Genomic DNA, 24,479 nt, shown 5'->3' on the forward strand with positions numbered 1-24,479 from the left:
ATTTTTTTTGGAAAAATCGCTATATTTCGTTTATAATAAAAAAAATTCAAAAAAAAATTCGAGTAAGAGTTATCCATGCACATATGCATTTGTATCGTTTCTTTGACAAATTCCGTAACTCATTACAAATGTTAGACAATTGCATTTTCATTTACACTACCATGTCTAATACACTACTTTTTACGTTAACAATATTATAAATGCACATGTGCATCTATATGTATCAACAGAAAATAAGGTGTGTTGGTACACTACTTTCTCTTTCATCTATCATTCCATCCATAATACACAAACATGCACATGTGCATTTTTGCCATGTCTTTGACAAATTCCGTAATTCATTACAAATATTAGATAATTGCACTTTCATTTACACTACCATATGTAATACACTACTTTTTATATTACCAATATTAGAAATGCACATGTGCATCTATATGTATCAGCATGAAATAAGGTGTTTTGGTACACTACTTTGAATAGACTTTCCCTTTCATCTATCATACCATCCATAATACACTACCATTACCTCCTACCATCCATAATACAATATCATTACCTCCTACCATCCATAATACAACACCATTAGCAATATTTTCACTTTATTACATGTATATCAACACCATCTATACCATCCAATCTTCATATTACATCATAAAGTAAGAACTATAGCCAAACCATCAACCACTAGATATAACTAACCAAAAAACATGTATATGGGCCTACTTCTCCATTCAAAATCACAAACTTTTTGTACCAAAACATGTTATATCATGGTTAAACCTAATGATGCACATGTGCATTTTGAATATTAGTAATGTAAAAAGTAGTGTATTACAGATGATATTGTAAATTAAAGTGCAATTGTCTATTACTGATAATGTATTACGGAATTTGCCGAAGTAATGATACCTATGCACATGTGCATGGATAACTGTTACTAAAAAAAAGTTTTTTTTTTGGTAACTAAATATAGCGATTTTTGTTAAAAAAATATTAAAAAAATTTTTTTGAGTGTTTTTTTGATTTTTTTTAGATTTTATTTTGTGTTCACATTGGTTCTCGCGGTTCTTGCAATAAGGGTGGTTCTCAAATGAACCTTCCCCTATATATATATATATATATATATATATATATATATATATATATATATATATATATGGGAGGGTTATCCTAAGAACGCTAAATATTGCGAGAACCGTGAGAACGAATGAAAAAACCAATCAAAACCAACTTTTTTAATACAAAGCTCATTGTAATTAAGATACAACATCAAAAAAAGAATTTACAACATCAAATAATTTTTTTCCCCTTTCAAAATCACTCTTTTTAGATTTTTTATACATATGTAAATGGCAAACTTACACATGTGTAAATTTTCTTTATTTACGAATTCACGTAAATTTAAACGTGTAAATTAAATTTCTAACATTGTATTCGAATAATAATGATAAGTGTAGAAAAATTTTTTGAATTTGAATTGTTTATGACCAAGTTCTCGCGATTTTTTCATTTGTTCTCACGTTTCTCACAATATTTAGCGTTCTCATTTAAACATTCTCATATATATATAGCCAAAATGGTCCCTGAGGTTTGCTCACTTGCCACTTTAGTCCAAAATCCAAATTTTTTAAATCTGGGTCCCTGAGGTTTGCATTTTGTTGCCATTTTAGTTCAAATTTCAAAAAAGTCTAATTTTGTCAGGATTTCTTACTGAATTTTGTTTTCTTCCTCATTTCTCATAAGGGCAAAATTGTCATTATAGATTATTATAAACTAATTTATATTTAAAAAAATAAAAAAAGCCTCAAAAAACTTTAAATAACCCTAATCGATCAAAACCTCTCACCTTCCCCATCATTTGTCACACCCCCAAAATCCACCTGCGGATAACACCCGCTTCGAGGGCGTGACCGACCAGGATCCAGCCACCAATTATACCGAATACTTAAGTTGATAACAAAAGTAATACTTACTATTCATAAGCTTAGCAAATATTAAGTTCAGAGTTTTAAAGTTTTAAGTTCCAAAACAGTATTAAGTAGCGGAAGCATAAGTACGGTAGGTTAAAACAAAGTTCATGTTTCAAAATAAGGTAACACCCAACACAAGGGTGAATAGACACTACACGTTCCCAAGCTGCAAGCTCCATCGTCACTGGTTACCTGCAAAGCATACAGTAAGGGGTCAACAATAATGCTGAGTGAGTTCACTAGTTGTCCAGTTTTAATTACCAAAAACTTTGTTTCACCGGTTAATTTATCCGTTTATACATGCCATGGGGAGCTACCCCAAAAGTTAGCGACTAAACTGTTTTTCCAATACCGAACACTAGGTAACCGTTGCGTATCCGCAGGATGCCCCGATGTCAATGTTCTATCATCATTGACGAAATTCTGAGTTCATTAGTTCACGCCCGTCCCAAACCAGGGCACGGTGTGAGGCTGGTAAACACCTAAATAGCGCTATCAACTAATAACCCGTTCGCCTAACCCGGCGACTAATCGGTATTTGTAGTAGGGACTTGAGTGATAGAGTTTCGTTTAGTGCCGTTAGTTGCAATCCGTATAAACAGTAATTAACCAAAAGGTTTCCCAATACCCGGGAAGGAAAAGTAAGTTTTGTTCCCAATGACTAGGGAAGGTATGTAAATGGTATCCCCTTTTACCAGGGGATAGGGTTGTTAGTCTCGTGTCCCAAACCACCGGGACGCATGCTTTTAAGTTGTGAACTCACCTTGGGTTGCTCGGTAGGTTTAGGTTACTTGTCAATCACGTTGGTCACCACGTCCTAACATGGTTACCGGTATAGGTCAGGTTCGGTGTACAAGCATTCACGTAAAACACATATAGGCACGTAACTAACACGTATCAAGCATATAAGTAAACAGTGGGTTACTGGGCCGGCCTAAGTAATTAAGCAGTCAACAGCAACACGTAATCCAGTCAACAGATAGCCCAAGTTAAACACATATGGGCCAGTAACCAAAATGAGCAGCCCACTCGCAACCAGCTGGTCTCGAGTCGCAACCAGGTGGTTTCGGCTTGTCACGTTGTGGTTGCGAGTCGTAACCGTGGTCTCGAGTCATCATGCTGTGGTTGCGAGTCGCAACCGACGTAGTCTCGAGTCGCAATCACGTGGTTTCGACTTGTCATTCTTTGGTTGCGAGTCGCAACGGTGCGGTTTCGAGTCGGAAGGCTGTCGTTGCGAGTCGTAACCTGTCACTTTCATGTACACGTGATGATGCAGGTGCATCAGTCCCTTTTGTACCAAGAATTCAGGCCCATTTTAGGAAACTACCAATAAGGTTTCACTAACACTTTGCCAAATCTGAATACTAGTAAAGATAGATCAAACTTTGCCATTTTTACATCTTCAAGCCATATTCAAACAAGTTCATCCTATCTTCATATTTTTCTAGGGTTTTCATGCCAATATAAACACATATTTATGAACCGAAAATCACACATTTAACAAGATCTTGATGCTAAACAAGAAAACATACATTATAGCCGAAAATCTTATGCTAAACATCATCATTCTTGCAAGAAACAAAGAAGCATAGTGTAGTTGGCTATGAACACTTGTAACTACCAATATCAAGTCATTTTAGTCATGTTAACACATATTCACAAACTTTACAAAACAACCTAATAATCTTGTATGAACTTCTAACCAACCATTTCTTAGTTCATACAACATACATACATCTTAAACACAAAAGGAAACACTAACCGGTTATGAAAAAGGGGGAGCCGAAAACAAAGAGAAGAGAATGAGAGAAGATGAAGTGTCCGAGCGATCCGAGCTTGACCGAGTCCTTGTCCGAGGTCCTTGCTTGAACCGAAAGTTGGAGGAGGTTGGGATGATGTTTGGGGTTTCTTGTTGAGAGCAAAGAGTAGAAGTGTTGGTGTAACAAATGAAGGGAAATGGGGAAAGTGGGGGATTATATACCAAGTGTCAACAAGACTAAGGGGGTTTCGGGTTGGGCTTGGGGGTTTCGGCCCAAACCGGTTTCGGCTCAACGGCCCACTCGAGACCGAGTGGCCCACTCGCAACCGCCCGGTTGCGAGTCATGGTCTCGGGTCGTGGTTTCGGCTCTCATATATATATATATAATACATACATACATCACATATCATGCACAAAGGTCACGTTTTCATTTAATAATATTTATATACACAAAATATTACAAGGTGTTCGTATGGAAAAACCTCGAGTGTCACATTATCCCCAAGTTTTAAGAACTTTCGTCCCGAAAGTTGAAGCAGCCACTGCCAAGCTAGCGTGTTTCAACGGGGTGTCACATCATCCCCCCGTTAGTTTGGAATTTCGTCCCGAAATTCGGTTGTAGCTTCAGTGCTGGGGTTTTCGTTTGGGAATAACTGGGGATACTTGGACTTCATCTGGTCCTCCCGCTCCCAGGTAAACTCTGGGCCGCGCCGTGAGTTCCAACGAACTCGTACAAGGGGTATCTGGCTACGTTTGAGGGTTTTGATTTCTCGATCCGTGATCTCAATCGGTTCCTCAGTAAAGTGTAGCTGTTCGTCAATCGCCAGTTCCTTAAAAGGAATCACAAGTGTTTCATCCGACAAACACTTCTTCAGGTTAGATACGTGAAAGACGTTGTGCACTGCACTCAGCTCTACAGGCAGGTTTAATCTATAAGCAACCTTACCGATTTTCTCGGTAATTTCGAATGGTCCAACATACCGTGGATTCAGCTTGCCCCGTTTACCGAAACGGACCACACCCTTCCAGGGTGAGACTTTAAGTAGAACCCGGTCCCCGACCTGGAATTCTAATGGTTTTCTACGCTTGTCAGCATAGCTTTTCTGACGGTCACGAGCTGCCGCCATGCGTTGCCTGATCTGGGAAATCTTTTCCGTTGTATCTACCACTAGTTCTGGGCCTGTGAGTTGACTATCACCGACTTCCGCCCAGCAGAGAGGTGATCGGCATTTACGACCGTACAATGCCTCAAAAGGTGCCGCCTGAATACTAGTGTGATAGCTGTTGTTGTAGGAGAATTCCACCAGCGGCAGATGCTTCTCCCAGTTCTTGCCAAAATCGATCACACATGCTCTAAGCATGTCTTCCAGGGTTTGGATGGTGCGTTCAGACTGCCCATCCGTTTGCGGGTGATAAGCGGTGCTCATGTCCAAACGTGAGCCAAAGGATTTGTGCATAGCTTGCCACAATTCGGAAGTAAAACGAGCGTCTCGGTCGGAAATAATAGAAGTTGGCACCCCGTGCCTGGAGACTACTTCCTTTAAATAGATTTCTGCTAAGGTAGAAAACTTGTCCGTTTCCTTAATGGCCAAAAAGTGTGCAGACTTAGTCAGACGATCTACTATCACCCAGATAGTATCATTCCCGCGTTGAGATCTAGGTAGCCCTGTAACAAAATCCATGGAAATTTGTTCCCATTTCCATTTCGGGATTTCCGGCTGCTGGAGTAGGCCTGCTGGTTTCTGATACTCGATTTTGACTCTTGCGCAGGTCAAACATTTGCCAACGTAGGCTGCTATGTGGGCTTTCATGCCAGGCCACCAGTAAGTTGTTTTCAAGTCGTGGTACATCTTATCTGCACCAGGATGTACTGAATAACGGGACTTATGGGCTTCGTCCATTACAAGCTCTCGTAGATCTCCGTATAGTGGGACCCAAATGCGCCCTGCCACATAGTAGGCGCCGTCCTCTTTCTGTTCTAGTTGCTGTCTCGATCCTCGCAGGGACTCAGCCCTGATGTTTTCCGGTTTCAAAGCTTCAACCTGAGCATTTCGGATCTGGGTAGGGAGACTAGACTGGATAGTAAGTTGTAATGCTCGCACGCGCTTTGGTATAGTGTCTTTCCGGCTGAGGGCATCTGCCACGACATTGGCCTTGCCCGGATGATACTTGATGGCGCATTCATAATCATTCAGAAGTTCAACCCATCGACGTTGTCGCATGTTTAATTCTTTCTGCTTAAAGATATGCTCGAGACTCCTGTGATCGGTGTAAATGGTGCACTTGGTACCGTACAAGTAATGTCTCCATATCTTAAGCGCAAATATCACTGCTCCCAGTTCCAAGTCGTGTGTTGTGTAGTTCCTTTCGTGTGTCTTGAGTTGTCGGGAGGCGTAAGCAATAACTTTCTCGCGTTGCATCAACACACAACCGAGCCCATGAATAGACGCATCGCAGTAAACCACAAAGTCGTCCGTTCCTTCAGGCAACGATAGAATAGGAGCGCTGCAGAGGTTATCCTTAAGCCTCTGAAAAGCAGATTCCTGTGCTTCATTCCACTTGTAGGTGACGCCTTTCTGAGTGAGTGTAGTGAGGGGTTGAGCAATCTTTGAGAATCCCTGAATAAATCTGCGGTAGTAGCCTGCCAATCCCAAGAATTGGCGAACTTCAGTCGGAGTCTTAGGGGTAGGCCAATTCTTTATAGAGTCGATCTTAGCTGGGTCGACGTGGATTCCATCCTTGTTAACCACGTGCCCAAGGAAATGAACTTCTCGAAGCCAGAAGTCGCATTTCGAGAACTTGGCATACAGTTGCTCATTGCGGAGGAGTTCGAGGATAAGGCGTAGATGCTGTTCATGCTCTTCCTGACTTTTCGAGTAGATCAAGATGTCGTCTATAAACACGATCACAAATTTGTCGAGGTAGGGTTTGCATACTCGGTTCATAAGATCCATGAACACTGCAGGGGCGTTGGTCATTCCAAAGGGCATAACGAGGAATTCATAATGACCATAACGAGTTCTGAATGCAGTTTTGGAGATGTCTTCATTACGGACCCTTAACTGATGGTAGCCTGATCGCAGGTCAATCTTAGAGTAGTAGCTCGATCCTTGCAGTTGATCAAACAAATCGTCGATTCGCGGGAGAGGGTAACGATTCTTGATGGTAACCTTGTTCAACTCACGATAGTCTATGCACATTCGGAACGTGCCATCCTTCTTCTTAACAAAGAGTACCGGTGCTCCCCAGGGTGACGAACTAGGGCGGATAAACCCTTTATCCAAAAGTTCCTGTAGTTGTGTCGAGAGTTCCTTCAATTCTGCGGGGGCTAGTCGATAAGGTGCACGAGCTATAGGCGCTGCTCCGGGAGCTAGCTCGATTTGGAATTCGACCTGACGATGGGGAGGGAGTCCAGGTAATTCCTCAGGAAATACCTCGGGGTAGTCACGCACTACTGGAAAGTCTTCAATCCTCTTTTCCTTTTCCTGCGTGTTGGTAACAAGTGCTAAGATAGCGGTGTGCCCTTTTCGTAAACACTTCTGGGCCTTCAAGAACGAGATAATGCCGGAGATTTCTCCGCCTTTGCCACCTGGTACAATGAGGGGTTTGCCAGAACGACGAGGAATACGAACTGCTTTCTCTTGACAAAGGATCTCAGCGCGATGCTTGGATAACCAATCCATACCAATAACGACGTCGAAGCTTCCAAGAGTAACAGGGAATAGGTCGATACTAAATGTCTGACCAGACAACTCTAGTTTGCAGCCTCTGACAACATGTGAGGCCTCGATGTTTCTACCATTAGCTAACTCGACGATATGAGGAGAACTTAGTAACGAAAGCGGACGCTTAAGCTTCTTACTAATACGTAGGGATACATAACTAGCATCGGCACCGGAATCAAATAACACAGAAACATAACGATCATCGAGTAGGAACTTACCCGCCACGACATTGGGGTCATTCCTTGCTTCACCAGCTCCAATCACGAAAGCCCTTCCTCTAGCACCATTCCCAGCATTGTTGTTCTGATTGTTGTTTCCAGCTCCCTGATTATTGTTGCGGTTCTGATTCAGTTCAGGACAATCCTTCTTAAAGTGCCCCTCAGCTCCACACTTAAAACATGCCCGGTTGTTTCCCTGCTGCTGTTGCTGTTGGGGTTGTTGCTGGTTCTGTCTAGCTGGGAACTGACTTCTACAATCCTTGGCCTCATGCCCCATTTTGTTACATCGCTGACACTGGCCCTTCACACACTGCCCGCTGTGATGTCGATTGCACTTGTTGCACTTGGGGTGGTTTCCACGATAGCCACCCTGTTGTTGAGCGCCCTTGTTGTTTTCGGTTTTCCTTTGCTGTGCTGGGGCCTGAGTGGGGTTAGCATCCTTGCTTTGACTTCCTTCCCACTTACGCTTGCTGTCACTAGAAGTTCCGACAGTAGCACTGATCCTTTTGGGCAACCGGCCCTCTTCCACGGCCTGATCAGTGAGTTTGTGAGCAAGTCGAACGATCGGCTGAATAGTAGTGTGGTTGGCTGAAGTTACATGGCTTCGAATCTCTGGAGCCAAACCCTTGATGTACAGTTCGATTCTTCGATACATAGGTCGAGACATGTTTGGGCAAAGAGCAGCATAGTCATTAGACAGCTTGGTGTAAGTTTCAATTTCCGACCCAACCATCTTGAGCTCATAGTACTCATTCTCAAGCTTGTGGATGTCATCCCGGTGACAGTATTCATCCTTAATCATATCCTTGAAATCCTCCCATGCCGTAGCATTTGCAGTCTCCAACCCAAACATCTGAATCTGCGCCTTCCACCAAGAAAGCGCGCTTCCTTCAAGCGTAGCAGTAGCAAATTTCACCCAATTTGCAGGGGGACACTCGCAAACAGCAAAAACAGCTTCAATTTTCTCAATCCAATGCAGAAGACCTATGGCACCCTCAGTGCCGTTGAAAGGGAGAGGCTTGCAATCCATGAAAGTTTTGAAAGTACACACTGGTGGTTGCGCAGGTGCATGCTGACCTGTTCGTGAGAAGCGAAGCGTATAGGTTTAGAGGCGAAAAGACGATGTGGCGGTAGGACCTAAACATCCTAAAATAACGAGCTTACCTATAGGGTGAGCTGCGAAAGCTGCAGCCACTGTGTTGAGTAGGTTAGTGAACTGAGCCTGTGTCATGTTAATGTTTCCTCTTCCACGTCCACTCATTGTCTTCATAACCAGAAAACACAATATGAGTGTGATGTCGTAGTGTAGCGAGAATGAGATAGAAGAGAGAGGTGTATCTATCTAGTTTAGGCACACTAGTACGTATATCAAAACAGGAAACATAAAGCAAACAAGTAAACACTGGTCCGAGCTATGAGGTCAAATGTGCCGAGCCTTGCACTTGGAGTGTAGTGTCGTTACGAGTCACGGGTTATAGTCTGGTTTCTTCCAAAAAGATTTTTCCCCTTTTTTTTTAAAACCAAGTTCACTATAACCAATGGCTCTGATACCAATCTGTCACACCCCCAAAATCCACCTGCGGATAACACCCGCTTCGAGGGCGTGACCGACCAGGATCCAGCCACCAATTATACCGAATACTTAAGTTGATAACAAAAGTAATACTTACTATTCATAAGCTTAGCAAATATTAAGTTCAGAGTTTTAAAGTTTTAAGTTCCAAAACAGTATTAAGTAGCGGAAGCATAAGTACGGTAGGTTAAAACAAAGTTCATGTTTCAAAATAAGGTAACACCCAACACAAGGGTGAATAGACACTACACGTTCCCAAGCTGCAAGCTCCATCGTCACTGGTTACCTGCAAAGCATACAGTAAGGGGTCAACAATAATGCTGAGTGAGTTCACTAGTTGTCCAGTTTTAATTACCAAAAACTTTGTTTCACCGGTTAATTTATCCGTTTATACATGCCATGGGGAGCTACCCCAAAAGTTAGCGACTAAACTGTTTTTCCAATACCGAACACTAGGTAACCGTTGCGTATCCGCAGGATGCCCCGATGTCAATGTTCTATCATCATTGACGAAATTCTGAGTTCATTAGTTCACGCCCGTCCCAAACCAGGGCACGGTGTGAGGCTGGTAAACACCTAAATAGCGCTATCAACTAATAACCCGTTCGCCTAACCCGGCGACTAATCGGTATTTGTAGTAGGGACTTGAGTGATAGAGTTTCGTTTAGTGCCGTTAGTTGCAATCCGTATAAACAGTAATTAACCAAAAGGTTTCCCAATACCCGGGAAGGAAAAGTAAGTTTTGTTCCCAATGACTAGGGAAGGTATGTAAATGGTATCCCCTTTTACCAGGGGATAGGGTTGTTAGTCTCGTGTCCCAAACCACCGGGACGCATGCTTTTAAGTTGTGAACTCACCTTGGGTTGCTCGGTAGGTTTAGGTTACTTGTCAATCACGTTGGTCACCACGTCCTAACATGGTTACCGGTATAGGTCAGGTTCGGTGTACAAGCATTCACGTAAAACACATATAGGCACGTAACTAACACGTATCAAGCATATAAGTAAACAGTGGGTTACTGGGCCGGCCTAAGTAATTAAGCAGTCAACAGCAACACGTAATCCAGTCAACAGATAGCCCAAGTTAAACACATATGGGCCCAGTAACCAAAATGAGCAGCCCACTCGCAACCAGCTGGTCTCGAGTCGCAACCAGGTGGTTTCGGCTTGTCACGTTGTGGTTGCGAGTCGTAACCGTGGTCTCGAGTCATCATGCTGTGGTTGCGAGTCGCAACCGACGTAGTCTCGAGTCGCAATCACGTGGTTTCGACTTGTCATTCTTTGGTTGCGAGTCGCAACGGTGCGGTTTCGAGTCGGAAGGCTGTCGTTGCGAGTCGTAACCTGTCACTTTCATGTACACGTGATGATGCAGGTGCATCAGTCCCTTTTGTACCAAGAATTCAGGCCCATTTTAGGAAACTACCAATAAGGTTTCACTAACACTTTGCCAAATCTGAATACTAGTAAAGATAGATCAAACTTTGCCATTTTTACATCTTCAAGCCATATTCAAACAAGTTCATCCTATCTTCATATTTTTCTAGGGTTTTCATGCCAATATAAACACATATTTATGAACCGAAAATCACACATTTAACAAGATCTTGATGCTAAACAAGAAAACATACATTATAGCCGAAAATCTTATGCTAAACATCATCATTCTTGCAAGAAACAAAGAAGCATAGTGTAGTTGGCTATGAACACTTGTAACTACCAATATCAAGTCATTTTAGTCATGTTAACACATATTCACAAACTTTACAAAACAACCTAATAATCTTGTATGAACTTCTAACCAACCATTTCTTAGTTCATACAACATACATACATCTTAAACACAAAAGGAAACACTAACCGGTTATGAAAAAGGGGGAGCCGAAAACAAAGAGAAGAGAATGAGAGAAGATGAAGTGTCCGAGCGATCCGAGCTTGACCGAGTCCTTGTCCGAGGTCCTTGCTTGAACCGAAAGTTGGAGGAGGTTGGGATGATGTTTGGGGTTTCTTGTTGAGAGCAAAGAGTAGAAGTGTTGGTGTAACAAATGAAGGGAAATGGGGAAAGTGGGGGATTATATACCAAGTGTCAACAAGACTAAGGGGGTTTCGGGTTGGGCTTGGGGGTTTCGGCCCAAACCGGTTTCGGCTCAACGGCCCACTCGAGACCGAGTGGCCCACTCGCAACCGCCCGGTTGCGAGTCATGGTCTCGGGTCGTGGTTTCGGCTCTCATATATATATATATAATACATACATACATCACATATCATGCACAAAGGTCACGTTTTCATTTAATAATATTTATATACACAAAATATTACAAGGTGTTCGTATGGAAAAACCTCGAGTGTCACATTATCCCCAAGTTTTAAGAACTTTCGTCCCGAAAGTTGAAGCAGCCACTGCCAAGCTAGCGTGTTTCAACGGGGTGTCACATCATTTATAAGTAAACAATCACGATTATGTACCATATTTTACTTCAGGATCAAACGTTGTGCCTTCTCTTTGGATTCACCAGTTCCAGTCTTCGTTGTCATCCATTGTTAGGGTTCGATGTTCGATTAGGGGAAGGGAAGCAGGTCTGAGTAAGAAGATGATGGGGGAAGGTGAGAGGTTTTGATCGATTAGGGTTATTTAAAGTTCTTTGAGGCTTTTTTTATTTTTTTTAATATAAATTAGTTTATAATAATCTATAATGACAATTTTGCCCTTATGAGAATTGAGGAAGAAGACAAAATTCAGTAAGAAATCTTGACAAAATTAGACTTTTTTGAAACTTGGACTAAAATGGCAACAAAATGCAAACCTCAGGGACCCAGATTTAAAAAATTTGGATTTTGGACTAAAGTGGCAAAAGTGAGCAAACCTCAGGGACCATTTTGGCTATTGACTCTATATATATATATATATAGGGGAAGGTTCATTTGAGAAGAAAATTAAATTGAGAAGAAAAAGAACAAAGGTTACAATTGTAAAATATTAAATAATTTTTCTCTCATTTCATTTATTATTATCTTTGACTAATTAATTAGTCATAAAGACTATCATCCTCCACACTAAAATTTTTACCTACATACATCAAAACTTATCCTACATGTTTTGAAAATTTATTCTACACATATTGAATTTTATCTTACACATCTCGTAATTCATCCTACACATCTCGAAATTCATCCTACACTTTAAATTAATTTTTTTTCTTCTTTGAAAAAATATAATTTTTGAAAATAAGTTACAAATTTAATATAGTTAGCTATTAAAAAAAATACCACCAATTAATGATATATTTAAGTTTACCAATATACCCTTACACTAATATTAAATACAAAAATTAAATGAAGTAAAATGAAGGATTCTTATTGGTTGAAAATTCTTCTTTTTTATTCTTACAAAAAATTTCTTCTCATTTGAACTCTCCACTATATATATATATATATATATATATATATATATATATATAGGGTAAGGTTCATGCGAGAACCACCCTTATTGCGAGAACCGCGAGAACCAATGTGAACACAAAATAAAATCTAAAAAAAATCAAAAAAGCACTCAAAATTTTTTTTTTATTTTTTTTAATATTTTTTAACAAAAAATCGCTATATTTCGTTCCATAAAAAAAAAAAAAACTTTTTTTTTCGAGTAACAGTTATCCATGCACATGTGCATATGTATCATTACTTCAACAAATTCGATAATACATTATCAGGAATAGACAATTGCACTTTAATTTACAATACCATTAGTAATACACTACTTTTTACATTACCAATATTCAAAATGCACATGTGCATAATTAGGTATAACCATGATATAACGTGTTTTGGTACAAAAAGTTTGTGATTTTGAATGGAGAAGTAGACCCATATACATGTTTTTTGGTTACTTATATCTAGTGGTTGATGGTTTGGTTATAGTTGTCAATTTTTTATGTAATATGTTGATTGGATGGTATAAATGGTGTTTACATACATGTAATAAAGTGAAAATATTGTTAATGGTATTGTATTATGGATGGTAGGAGGTAATGGTATTGTATTATGGATGGTAGGAGGTAATGGTAGTGTATTATGGATGGTATGATAGATGAAAGGGAAAGTGTATTCAAAGTGGTGTACCAAAACACCTTATTTCATGTTGATACATATAATGCACATGTGCATTTCTAATATTGGTAATGTAAAAAGTAGTGTATTACATATGGTAGTGTAAATGAAAGTGCAATTGTCTAATATATGTAATGAATTACGGAATTTGTCAAAGAAATGACAGAAATGCACATGTGCATGCTTGTGTATTATGGATGGAATGATAGATGAAAGAGAAAGTAGTGTACCAAAACACCTTATTTCCTGTTAATACATATAGATGCACATGTGCATTTCTAACATTGGTAATGTAAAAGATAGTGTATTACACGTAGTAGTGTAAATGAAAGTGCAATTGACTATTATTTGTAATGAATTACGGAATTTGACAAAGAAACGACACATATGCACATGTGCATGGATAACTGTTACTCGAATTTTTTTTTTTTGAATTTTTTTTTTATTTTTTTTATTAACAAAATATAGCGATTTTTTCAAAAAAAATAGTAAAAAAATAAAAAAAAAATTTTTTGGGTGTTTTTTAGATTTTTTTAGGAATTACTGTTTGTGTTCACACTGGTTCTCGCGGTTCTCGCAATAAGGGGTGGTTCCTAACGGATCTTTGTCCTATATATATATATATATATATATATATATATATATATATATAGAAAGGGTTCAAATGAGAACAAATTTTTTGTAAGAAGAAAAAAGATGTTTCAACCAATAAGAATGCTTTATTTTATTTCATTTAATATTTGTGTTTATTTTAATGTTAGGGTATATTTGTAAACTTACATAGATCATTAATTTCTAGTCTTCCTCTTTAATAGCTAACTACATTAATTTTGTAATTTATTTTCAAAATATATAATTTTTCAAAATAATAATAATTTAGAGTGTAGGACAAATTACTAGGTGTGTAAGATAAATTTAAATATGTGTAGGATAAATTTCGAAATGTGTAGGATAACTTTTTATGTGTGTAGTAAAAAAATTAGTGTAGAGAATGATAGTCTTTATGAGTAATTAATTACTTAAAAATAGTAATAAATGAGATGAAAGAAAAACTACTTAATATTTTACAATTTTACCATTTGTTCTTTTTCTTTCAATTAAATTTTCTTATCAAATGAACCTACCCCTATATATATATATATATATATATATATATATATATATATTCCCATATAAAAGTGGTAACTTATGACTTCAAATTTAGAAATATTTGACTAGAAAATTTTTGGTTTGCACTCTTGTACATAGATTTAATGCCATTTTCTCGAAGGTTATACCATACACTTTTATCATTCAAACACCCGTCTAACAAAATAATAAAATCTTTCATCTAGGGTTCTAATCAAACAAACACAAACACAAACAGAGTTGGTTAATTATTCGTTCAGTTAAGTTTATCCAAAGACACAAAAAGCGCACACATTCGTGTTCATACATTAAGAAAATATATTTTTTTATGTCCGTTCATTTTAGTCAATAAAAAAGTATATACATGAAAAAGTATAAATTATGTAGAAGAAAATAGCATATTGTAAAAAATTTTAATATTAGAATATACATAAAAAAAAATTAAATACATACAGACGTACGCGCGTACACATACACACGCATGCATAAACGAACTTACATTAATGATATTTGCACTTAAACATACATAATGACAAACAATTTACCAAATGTTAATGAGCGTAAACGAACTTACATAGTAAACGAGAAAGTTGTCTGTGTTCATTCATTTAGCTAAACTTACAAAAAAAAAACATATTCGTCTGTTTAATAACCAAACAAATATAAACAAAACATTATGTCAAAGTATTCACTAACAGGCCAGTTAGGGGGTGGGGGTGCTCCACTTTTCATCACTCACCACATTCAACCAGCTTCCACTACGTCATCAAACTTTATTCCATCACTAGTGATGGATTTTAGTGGGGGTGCCCATCACTAGTTATGGATTTTTTTAATAATAAATTAACAATAACAATTTCATTTAAATAAATATTACATTAAAAACCCTAAATTACAAAGTAAAAAAAAAACTAAACATTGAAAAGTAAAAAAAAAAAAAAAACTAAAAATTCTACGGCATCTCCCAACCCCACTTTTCATATATATCATGTTTGCATTGAAGTATGATCGACCTAAAGGGTTTGTTAAGAGTGTCGTGAGGTTGTAACATGATGTTTAAATCACTATTTTTTTTGGTTTTCGGTTAAGTATTTAATATACGGCTCGTCACGTTTAAGTTTTGAAGCCGCAAGTTTTTCTTTTCTTTCTTTGGCTTCGGCCATTTCCGCCAACCTAGCCGCTTTGAGTTCGATGATGGAGTCCACCACCACTTCCTTTCCTCTGTTTGACAATTCACCACTTTTCTTGCTATGCGGCCTTGTGGGTGTATCATCTTGTTCGGGTTCGTCATCGGGTTCACCGTTGAGATTCATTTATTCATTTCGGGCATGTTGCTTGATATACCATTGTTAGAAGTAGTGTAGTTCCCGGACTCGGAAGTTTTTGATCGTTTTTAACCTCCTATTTTCTTTGGAGCCGTCGGCCCATCCGTGTCGACCAACGTAACAAGTACCCACTTCGAGTGATGTCTCGCAACCTCCCATGACGCCAAGTATGGAAAAGATTTATGGTGGTATGTCGTGCAATACTCTTTTAGAGCGTTTTTGATGATAGTCGCCTCGCTCGCTCCACTTTGTGGATTTCGGGTCTAAAAAAAAATACAAAAAACATTATTTTATAACAAAATAAAAAATAATAAAATAAAGTAATAACTTAAAAAAATTACCAATTGAATCAAGCAAGCGTTAAATTTACTCATTTTTCGGTTCAAATCTCCTCACTTTGAAGTTATTTGATCCGTGTTGTGTTTGGTAGAACTGGAAAGTTATGGAAAATGTGCAATAACTCGTCTCCAAAACAAGTCTCTTCTTTGATCATTTGAATTTTTTTTCAAAGATGTGCAAGTATGCCTTGGTCAAGGCGACCTCCTCCTCGCTTGTCCAAGCTCTCCGACCACCGGATATTGGGACGATATCAACTTCTTCTTCATCGTCTTCTTCTTCTTCTTCTTCTTCTTCTTCTTCTTGAACCGGTTCACTATCGTTATCGTCCTCAACTTGTTGTTGTGGTTCGCGATATGCACGGCCGTATTGGTGGATGAGATTGTTATCTTCTAGTGGGTCGAGTGACATTTGATTAAACGGTTGGATTTGATATGGTTGGGTTTGAAATGGTGGAATAAAAGGTTGGTTTTGATACGATTGTTTGTGAAACGATTCGTTTTGAAAGGGTTGGTGGAGAAATGGTTGGTTGGGAAACGGTTGGGTTTGAAATGGTGGGATTAGGTCGGGCTCGTCATGCAAGCGAAATCTCGCCGGTTCGCCAAGATTAGCCCAAACCTTTGGCCGTGTTGGTTTTTTCTTCGAACCCGAACTGCGTTTGCTTGTACCTTCCATTTTTTCTGTTTAGAATGTAGAGTGTAGAGATGGTAATTTTGTAGGTTGAAAGTTTGTATTTTTTTTTGTGGGTTTAAAGGTTAAGATGATGGTATATATATATATGTAGTGTTTAATTTTTTTTCTCGTCCACCGGTCACCCCAACGTTTGCCTAAACGGTAACATTCATCAATTTTCACACGTGGTCACCTTAACTGGCGGCGGTGTTTCAAGCGTGATAAGCCACAAACAACGGTCCATCACGTAGCACCCCCACCCCTTAACACGTAGCACCCCCACCCCTTAACGTTCTACTTATTTTTTGCTCAAACTACAATATACACATCAACTACCCATTTGTCATTTTCTTTTTCAAATCATAAAGCTCCAAGTTAGTCTTTCCTTGTTAGTTAATCATCCATTCACTGTCATAATCGTCACATCAACATTTTTGTTTGATATACGTGATAATTTATTATTACATGATAAAAGACCACAATTTCGTTTAAAAAAATTAGAGCACTATCATTTTTTTTACAAAAATATTGAATTCACTTTGAAGATTTATAATTTGAATTATAATTAAAAGATCAAAAGTTGATTTTGGTTTAAAAGACAAAGACATCACATTAAAAAATGAAATTAATAACTAACTAAACAAATTAAAATAATGCATTACACATTTGGGTATTAATCATTGATAATTAGTATGTAATTAAAAGTTCTTTGAGATGATATTTAAATTATCTTAAGAACCTAACTTTTATTTAAAGTTTTATATATATATATATATATATATATATATATATATATATATATATATATATATATATATATATATATATATATTAGAAAGTTCAAATGAGAAGAAATTATAAATTAAGAATAAAAAGAATAAAGAGTATAAAGGTAATTTGAATAAATCATTTAATGAGTTTATTCTTTATTTTTGCTATTCAAATTAATGAGCCCTAATCATTCAATGAGTCATCTTATAAAAATAGTTTTGCACCTTATACAATAAAAACAATCATGCATATGATCCTACATATTCAACGTTTCCTACACCATAAAAACAATGTTTTGGTGTAACGTACATAATGTGTAGGACCTCAACACTTTTAAATAATTTTGTGAATCATATAAAATATGTGTAGGACACAACACTTTTCAATAATTTGGTCACTTCTAATAAAATTGGTGTAGGACTAACATATTAATGCTGGTGAAGGAGAAAATTATGGTGGCATTAATAAGACTTGAGTAACTCTTTATAATATTTATTAGTATTCTACATCAAATGTCTTTCATACCCTTATTAATTAAAGCATTAATTAAAAGTAGACAAAAATTATATCTTGATTCACAACCATTGATCAAAAAAATGTAAGGCGTAGATTAATTATTTTTCTTCTTGCAAGAAGATTATTCTCAAATGAACCTCCCCTATATATATATATAGGGGACCGCTAAAATGAAACCACCTCCAGTTGTAAAAGCCGTGAGAACTACACCGTACGGGGCGAGGTGGACCAAATTTTTTTTCATAAACGTAGATGCGTGTATTATAAACACATTTGTAAAAAAAATTAAAAAAAAATGTCGTGTGTGTAGTTTTGAGCACCACAAGTTTGTGTTTACGGGTACCGTATACGGTACCCGTAAACACAAACTTGTGGTGCTCAAAACTACACACACGACATTTTTTTTTAATTTTTTTTACAAATGTGTTTATAATACACGCATCTACGTTTATGAAAAAAAATTTGGTCCACCTCGCCCCGGTTCAAAAAGTCCTCACGGTTCTTACAACTGGAGGTGGTTTTCATTTTAGCGTTCCCCTATATATATATATATATATATATATATATATATATATATATATATATATATATATATATATGGGTGAGAGTTGGCTACAAAGTCCATTTTTCCTACAAAGTGTACAAAATCATAAAACACCATAATGTCAACCATAAAACACACTCAAAACCCATAAATAACAAAGTAAAGATTACTAAAACGCCATATGTGTGGGTTTTGTGTTGTGTTTTGGATGATAAGACTTTGATTATCGAATGACTAACATTAGTGTGTTTTATGTTGATTATCATGTTGTTTTTTATATTGACAGTTCTAGGATGATGTGTTTGAAGTTTTTATGGACTGTTAGGGTTTGGATATTGTGTTTTAGTGATCTTTACTCCGTTATTTGTGGGTTTTAAGTGTGTTTTATGGCTGAAATTGTGGTGTTTTATGACTTTGTACACTTTGTAGAAAAAATAGACTTTGTAGCCGAACCCCACCCATATATATATATATATATAGATATATAAACTAGTGACGTGGGATAAAACTTAGTGACTATTATGCCTAGTGGAGATTAATATGATCGGATGATTCCGCTCATAACACGATTACACTCCAAAATATATATATATATATATATATATATGACTGGTCTATATATTTTTTAAGTTATTCTTGCTTGATCATCTTCTAGAGCCCGGACCCATGATGTGAACCTTACCCTTTGAATGGTTGTTGACGTGGCATCAAACCAACATTAAACAACTCATCGTCATACACATAAACCTAGATCTTGATATATAGATACACACATCTCTCAATCTATATGTGATTACTTTAAACAATGCATTTATTATTTATTATTTAAATCATTGACAAGTATGAGTGAACATGTCGTTTGCCACTATATATATATTAAATAATATCTTATTCCCAATCAATTTCAAACTCTTATTATTTTATTTTATATTAAATAATTATTGCCTCCATGGATGGCTTTTCATCAAACAATATTAAAACCTATATTATTATATTATATTATATTATATTCATGATATATGTTCATTATATGAGTTATTCAATGCCATTTCCCTAATTAAAAGCAAGATGGGACCTACTTGTTTGGTTCTTCAAGGCCATGATAGATAGCCTTATTAAATACTTTTAATTAAAATAATAAAGTTATTTATTTATTTTAATATTAAAAATCCGAAGTGGGATAAAAGTTATTGTATGATATTACACGCTTGTCGCACTTTGTGGACTTTCTCATCCCTTTTTTTAATTTAATTTTAATTTTAATATTATTATTTTTTTGTTTATGAATTTGTGAATTTGTTTGGGCCAAAAGATAGTCTTTAAACTGTCCTTTACCTTTTGTAATTCTGTCTTTTTCCTTCTCACAAATTCTTTTAATATTCTTCCAACTCTTCCTTTTTTCACCACATGAAATCATATCCATCTTTTTGCTGATTAGTTTTAATATTAAATTTTAATTATTCCTATTCCATTTGAGTAATAATACATCATTGTAATTACAAAACTAAAATGAGAGCAGGGTAAGAAATGAATGTGAGAGAGTTATATAGACTATGCATCACATTGAAATAAAAGGTACAATTATCATAGGTTACTATTAGTCTTCATTTTTATACTGCATGTGTCCATAACTTATATTATTATTATTATTATTATTATTATTATTATTATTATTATTATTATTATTATTATTATTTAATAGGCTTGTTTCTTGTATTTCTCTTTAAGAATGCCATTCATTTTCTTGTTTTTGTCTTTAAGAATGCCATTCATCTTTGGTCAATTTCTTGATGTGGTTGTTATGTTTGAGTTTGGTGTTTTTCTTGTTTATTTGTTTTTGTTTCATGTGGCATCATGGTCACATAATTAAATTTACTTATTCGTTAGCCATTTCTATAAATCTATTTCAGTTTTTATAGAAAATAGTTATTTGTTAAAATCTTTATTTGTTAACTTACCGTTTTTACATGGTGTTAACAAATTACCTTTTTTTTGAACCACCACATTTTTACTCAAAACGCATAAAAATGATACACAAGATTAACAAGGAGCTAGGAATCCTAAAGGAAAAAACGGTCACACTCTACTCGTAACGGAAGCGCGAGGTGTGATTACGAAAGATTTTCATAGCATTGAATGTGTAAACTTCTATATGGTTTAAAATAAACATCGATGCCGAGTGTATATATTAATTGAAAAGTCTATACAAACCATAGTATTTTTGTTTACAAACATGAAGCAAACTTCAAGTTTTGCAAAATATATATTTAAACAAAGATAGTTCTAATAATTAGGCTTTGGCCCATATAATCCGCACGAAGGCAGAAGATATGAGGTAAACCCTCAAAACGACATCGTTCATGCATCCTTAGTCCTTGACTTCCAAACACCATGCAACGTCTTTCTTTGCAATAAAATGGCGGTAATAACCCGCGAGATCAAGAAATAAACGAACCTATGTAGGAGTAGTAGGTGTATCCTAATCCTTAATCGCACTGATTTTGGCGGGATCTACATGTATACCTTGTTCATTGACAATGTGTTCCAAAAATTGAACTTCTTTAAGCCAAAATTCACACTTGGAGAACTTGGCGAAGAGTTGTTCTTTTTTAGGAGTTCCATTGTAAGACGGAGATGTTGTTTATGATCGGCTCATGTCTTCGAATAGATCAAAATATCATCAATGAAAACAATGATGAACTTGTCCAAATAAGGCTTACAAACCCTATTCATCAAGTCCATGAAAACAGCAGGAGCATTCGTTAGACCAAAGGGCATAACAGTAAACTCATAATGACCATATCTTGTGCGAAATGCTGTCTTGGGAATATCTTCTTCGAGTACACGAAGCTGATGATACCCAGAACGTAGATCAATCTTTGAAAAGCAATTAGCTCCATGTAGCTAATCAAAGAGATCATCAATGCGAGGTAGGGGATATCGATTCTTGATGGTGAGCTTGTTGAGCTCATGATAATCGATACACATTCGGAAAGATCCATCTTTCTTTTTCACAAATAGGACTGGAGCACCCCCAAGGTGAAAAGCTTGGACGGATGAATCCTTTGTCAGAAAGTTCCTGAAGCTGTTTAGATAATTCCTGCATCTCAGACGGTGCAAGACGATACAGAGATTTAGCAACAGGATTTGCACTAGGTAGATTATCAATACGAAACTCAACTTGACGTGCTGGGGGTAAACCAGGTAATTCTTCAGGAAATACCTCAAGATAATCCCGAACAACAAGGATGTCTTGAATAGTCTTACCTTTGCCTTTCTCCTCTACGACATGTGCCAAGAAGGCCACATAATTCTTTCGTATGTACTTTTGGGCTTGGGTACAAGTCATGAGTTTAAGACTACTAGCAGGCTTCTCATCATGAACCTCTAAGATTTCACCAGTCGAAAGCGGTACACGAACAACCTTTTCAAAACAAACCACCTCTGCGTGGTATTTGGCTAACCAATCCATTCGTACTATAACATCAAAGCTCCCAAGTTGCATCGGAGTGAGGTCAATAGGAAAAAGATGGTTATTAAGATTCAGTTGACAATTTCGAAGGATAGAATCAAGTACAACGGGTTCACCACTAGCTACTTCTACTGTCTAGGGCTTTCCTAGTTTTGTTATAGTCATGGAAAGTAAAGGCTCAAAAGCTAAGGATACAAAACTTTTATCGGCACCCGAATCCAAAGAACAGAAGCAAGTTGGTTGTTAACAAAGAATGTATCGTTCACCACCTCGTTGTCCGCACGTGCCTCATTGGCATTCATGTTGAAGACTCGTCCACGAGCCTGAGCCTGGTTTGCATTTGCCAACTTCGGGCATTAGTTCATGTAATGGGTCAAGTCCCCACAATTGTAGCATGAACTAGGAGGATAGTGAGGTCGTGCAGGCTACTGAGCAGGGTTTTATGCTGCCTGATTTTGGGTAGGAGCAAAAAGGCATGCGTTGGCAAGGTGACCAGATTTCCCACAATTAGTGCAAATGTGGCACTGTACATGTGGTTGATGGTGGTTGTTACACTTGTTGCGCAGAGGTGCATTTCCAGTATACTGCTTCTTAGCTGGTGGTTGTGCAGGCTGATTTGGAGCTGCCTGATTTGGTTGTGCCACAACGGCGGAATTCTTGGAAGCCTTACGCTTCCTGGATTTCTTTGAAGACTCAGCCTTCTTGCCCTTCTGTTTCTCATTCTTGTCAGGCGGTTTCTTGTCACCCTTTCTGTGGAGTTTATCTTTCTTGACTTGAGAGTCAGCCAAGGTATCAGCTAGCTCAATGGCCTGTCGGACGGTAGTGGGATTGCTGCCAGTGACGATATCCTGAACAGGATCTGGCAAACCTTCAATGTACCTTTCAATCGCCTTATCCAAAGGCGTGACCATCGTTGGGCATAGCAAGCTTAACTTCTCGTATCTGTCGGTATAAGCCCTGTGTTTACCACTGTCTTGCTTCAGGTCATGGAACTTGTTTTCAAGTGATCTCTGCTCGTGACGAGGGCCGAACTCTTTCATCATCAGAGCCCTGAGTTCCTCCCATGTTTGACCCATAACAACATCAGCCCCTCAATCTCTCATCACTCCGTTCCACCATGTGAGCACCCTCTTTTGAAACACACTAGAAGTAAACTCGACCTTATGATTGTCTAGACACTGAACATGGTGAAATGTACTCTCAAGACTCTCAAACCACTGTAGGAGCCCAGTTGCTCCTTTAGAACCACTAAACTTGAGTGGTTTATCCGAGTTAAACTATTTAAAGTTGCACGGAGCAGGTGCATTATTATTGTTGTTGGCTTGGTTAATTTGAGTAATGAGATTTGGTAGCATAGCAACCATCTGCTGTGCTATGATAGTTGCCATTTCGGCATCAGGTTGTTGTATGTTTCGTCGAGGAGGCATTCTAAAAGAGGAAACATGAGAGAAAATGAATGAGTTGATATGATCAAAAATGAGCTGTCATAAATACCGGCAAAATGTAAGGATGGTGGTCATTTGTTCGTTACCTCAAAACAAACAAACGACACACAGTGACTAATCGAAGTAAATGGGCCATAATAATGTATCGCGAAGACATGCTTTAGCCTATAAGTGGACACTCACCCCAAGAGTTCCCAGGAAGAGTGACCGGTCCGATTATGTGGATTTGTACGAACACTCTAGCCTTAGACAGAAAACTCGGGGTACAGGCACCCACCCTTCCAGATTGCACGTGTTCACATTATTTAGACCCAAACTTTGACGAGATTTTGAAAATTTGGAAGGCATGAAGCCAAAAAGAACAAGAATGGATGATTGATTTTCAAAATCATTTTGAAATTTGTGTTTTTGTTTTGGTAATCACCTAAGGATAGGTGACATTTATTGTTTTAAGATCTAAACACAAGATAGCTTGTGTTAGGGTCCTAGAAAGGTTATAGTCTAGGTCAAAGCATTACTAATAACCTAATTCCCTATAACCATGAGCTCTGATACCAACTATTCTGTCACACCCCGACCGCGTAAAACAACAAACTGCGGCGGAAACGTCGGGGAGTCGAGTAATAGAATCATTGTTTCATAACACATGGAACTTAAAGTTTGGTTTTTTTAATTAAATTGTTTACATTGTCTTAGTTCAAATAGAAAGCGGAACATAAATCAAACTTTTCTTGCTTGATTTTAAGTCACTAAGGCCCAAGTCCGCCTAAGTGTATCATGATCATCCTCATACATTAGCTCCTAAAACACATGTGAAAATAGGTACGTCAACATAAAAATGCCAGTGAGATACATAGGTTTTGTTGATGAGAATTCATGACTTGTATGTTAAAAGAAGTGTTTAACAAAAAGTAGTCATGAA

This window comes from Helianthus annuus, chromosome 4 (assembly GCF_002127325.2).
Source record: "Helianthus annuus cultivar XRQ/B chromosome 4, HanXRQr2.0-SUNRISE, whole genome shotgun sequence".
Lineage (NCBI taxonomy): Eukaryota > Viridiplantae > Streptophyta > Magnoliopsida > Asterales > Asteraceae > Helianthus > Helianthus annuus.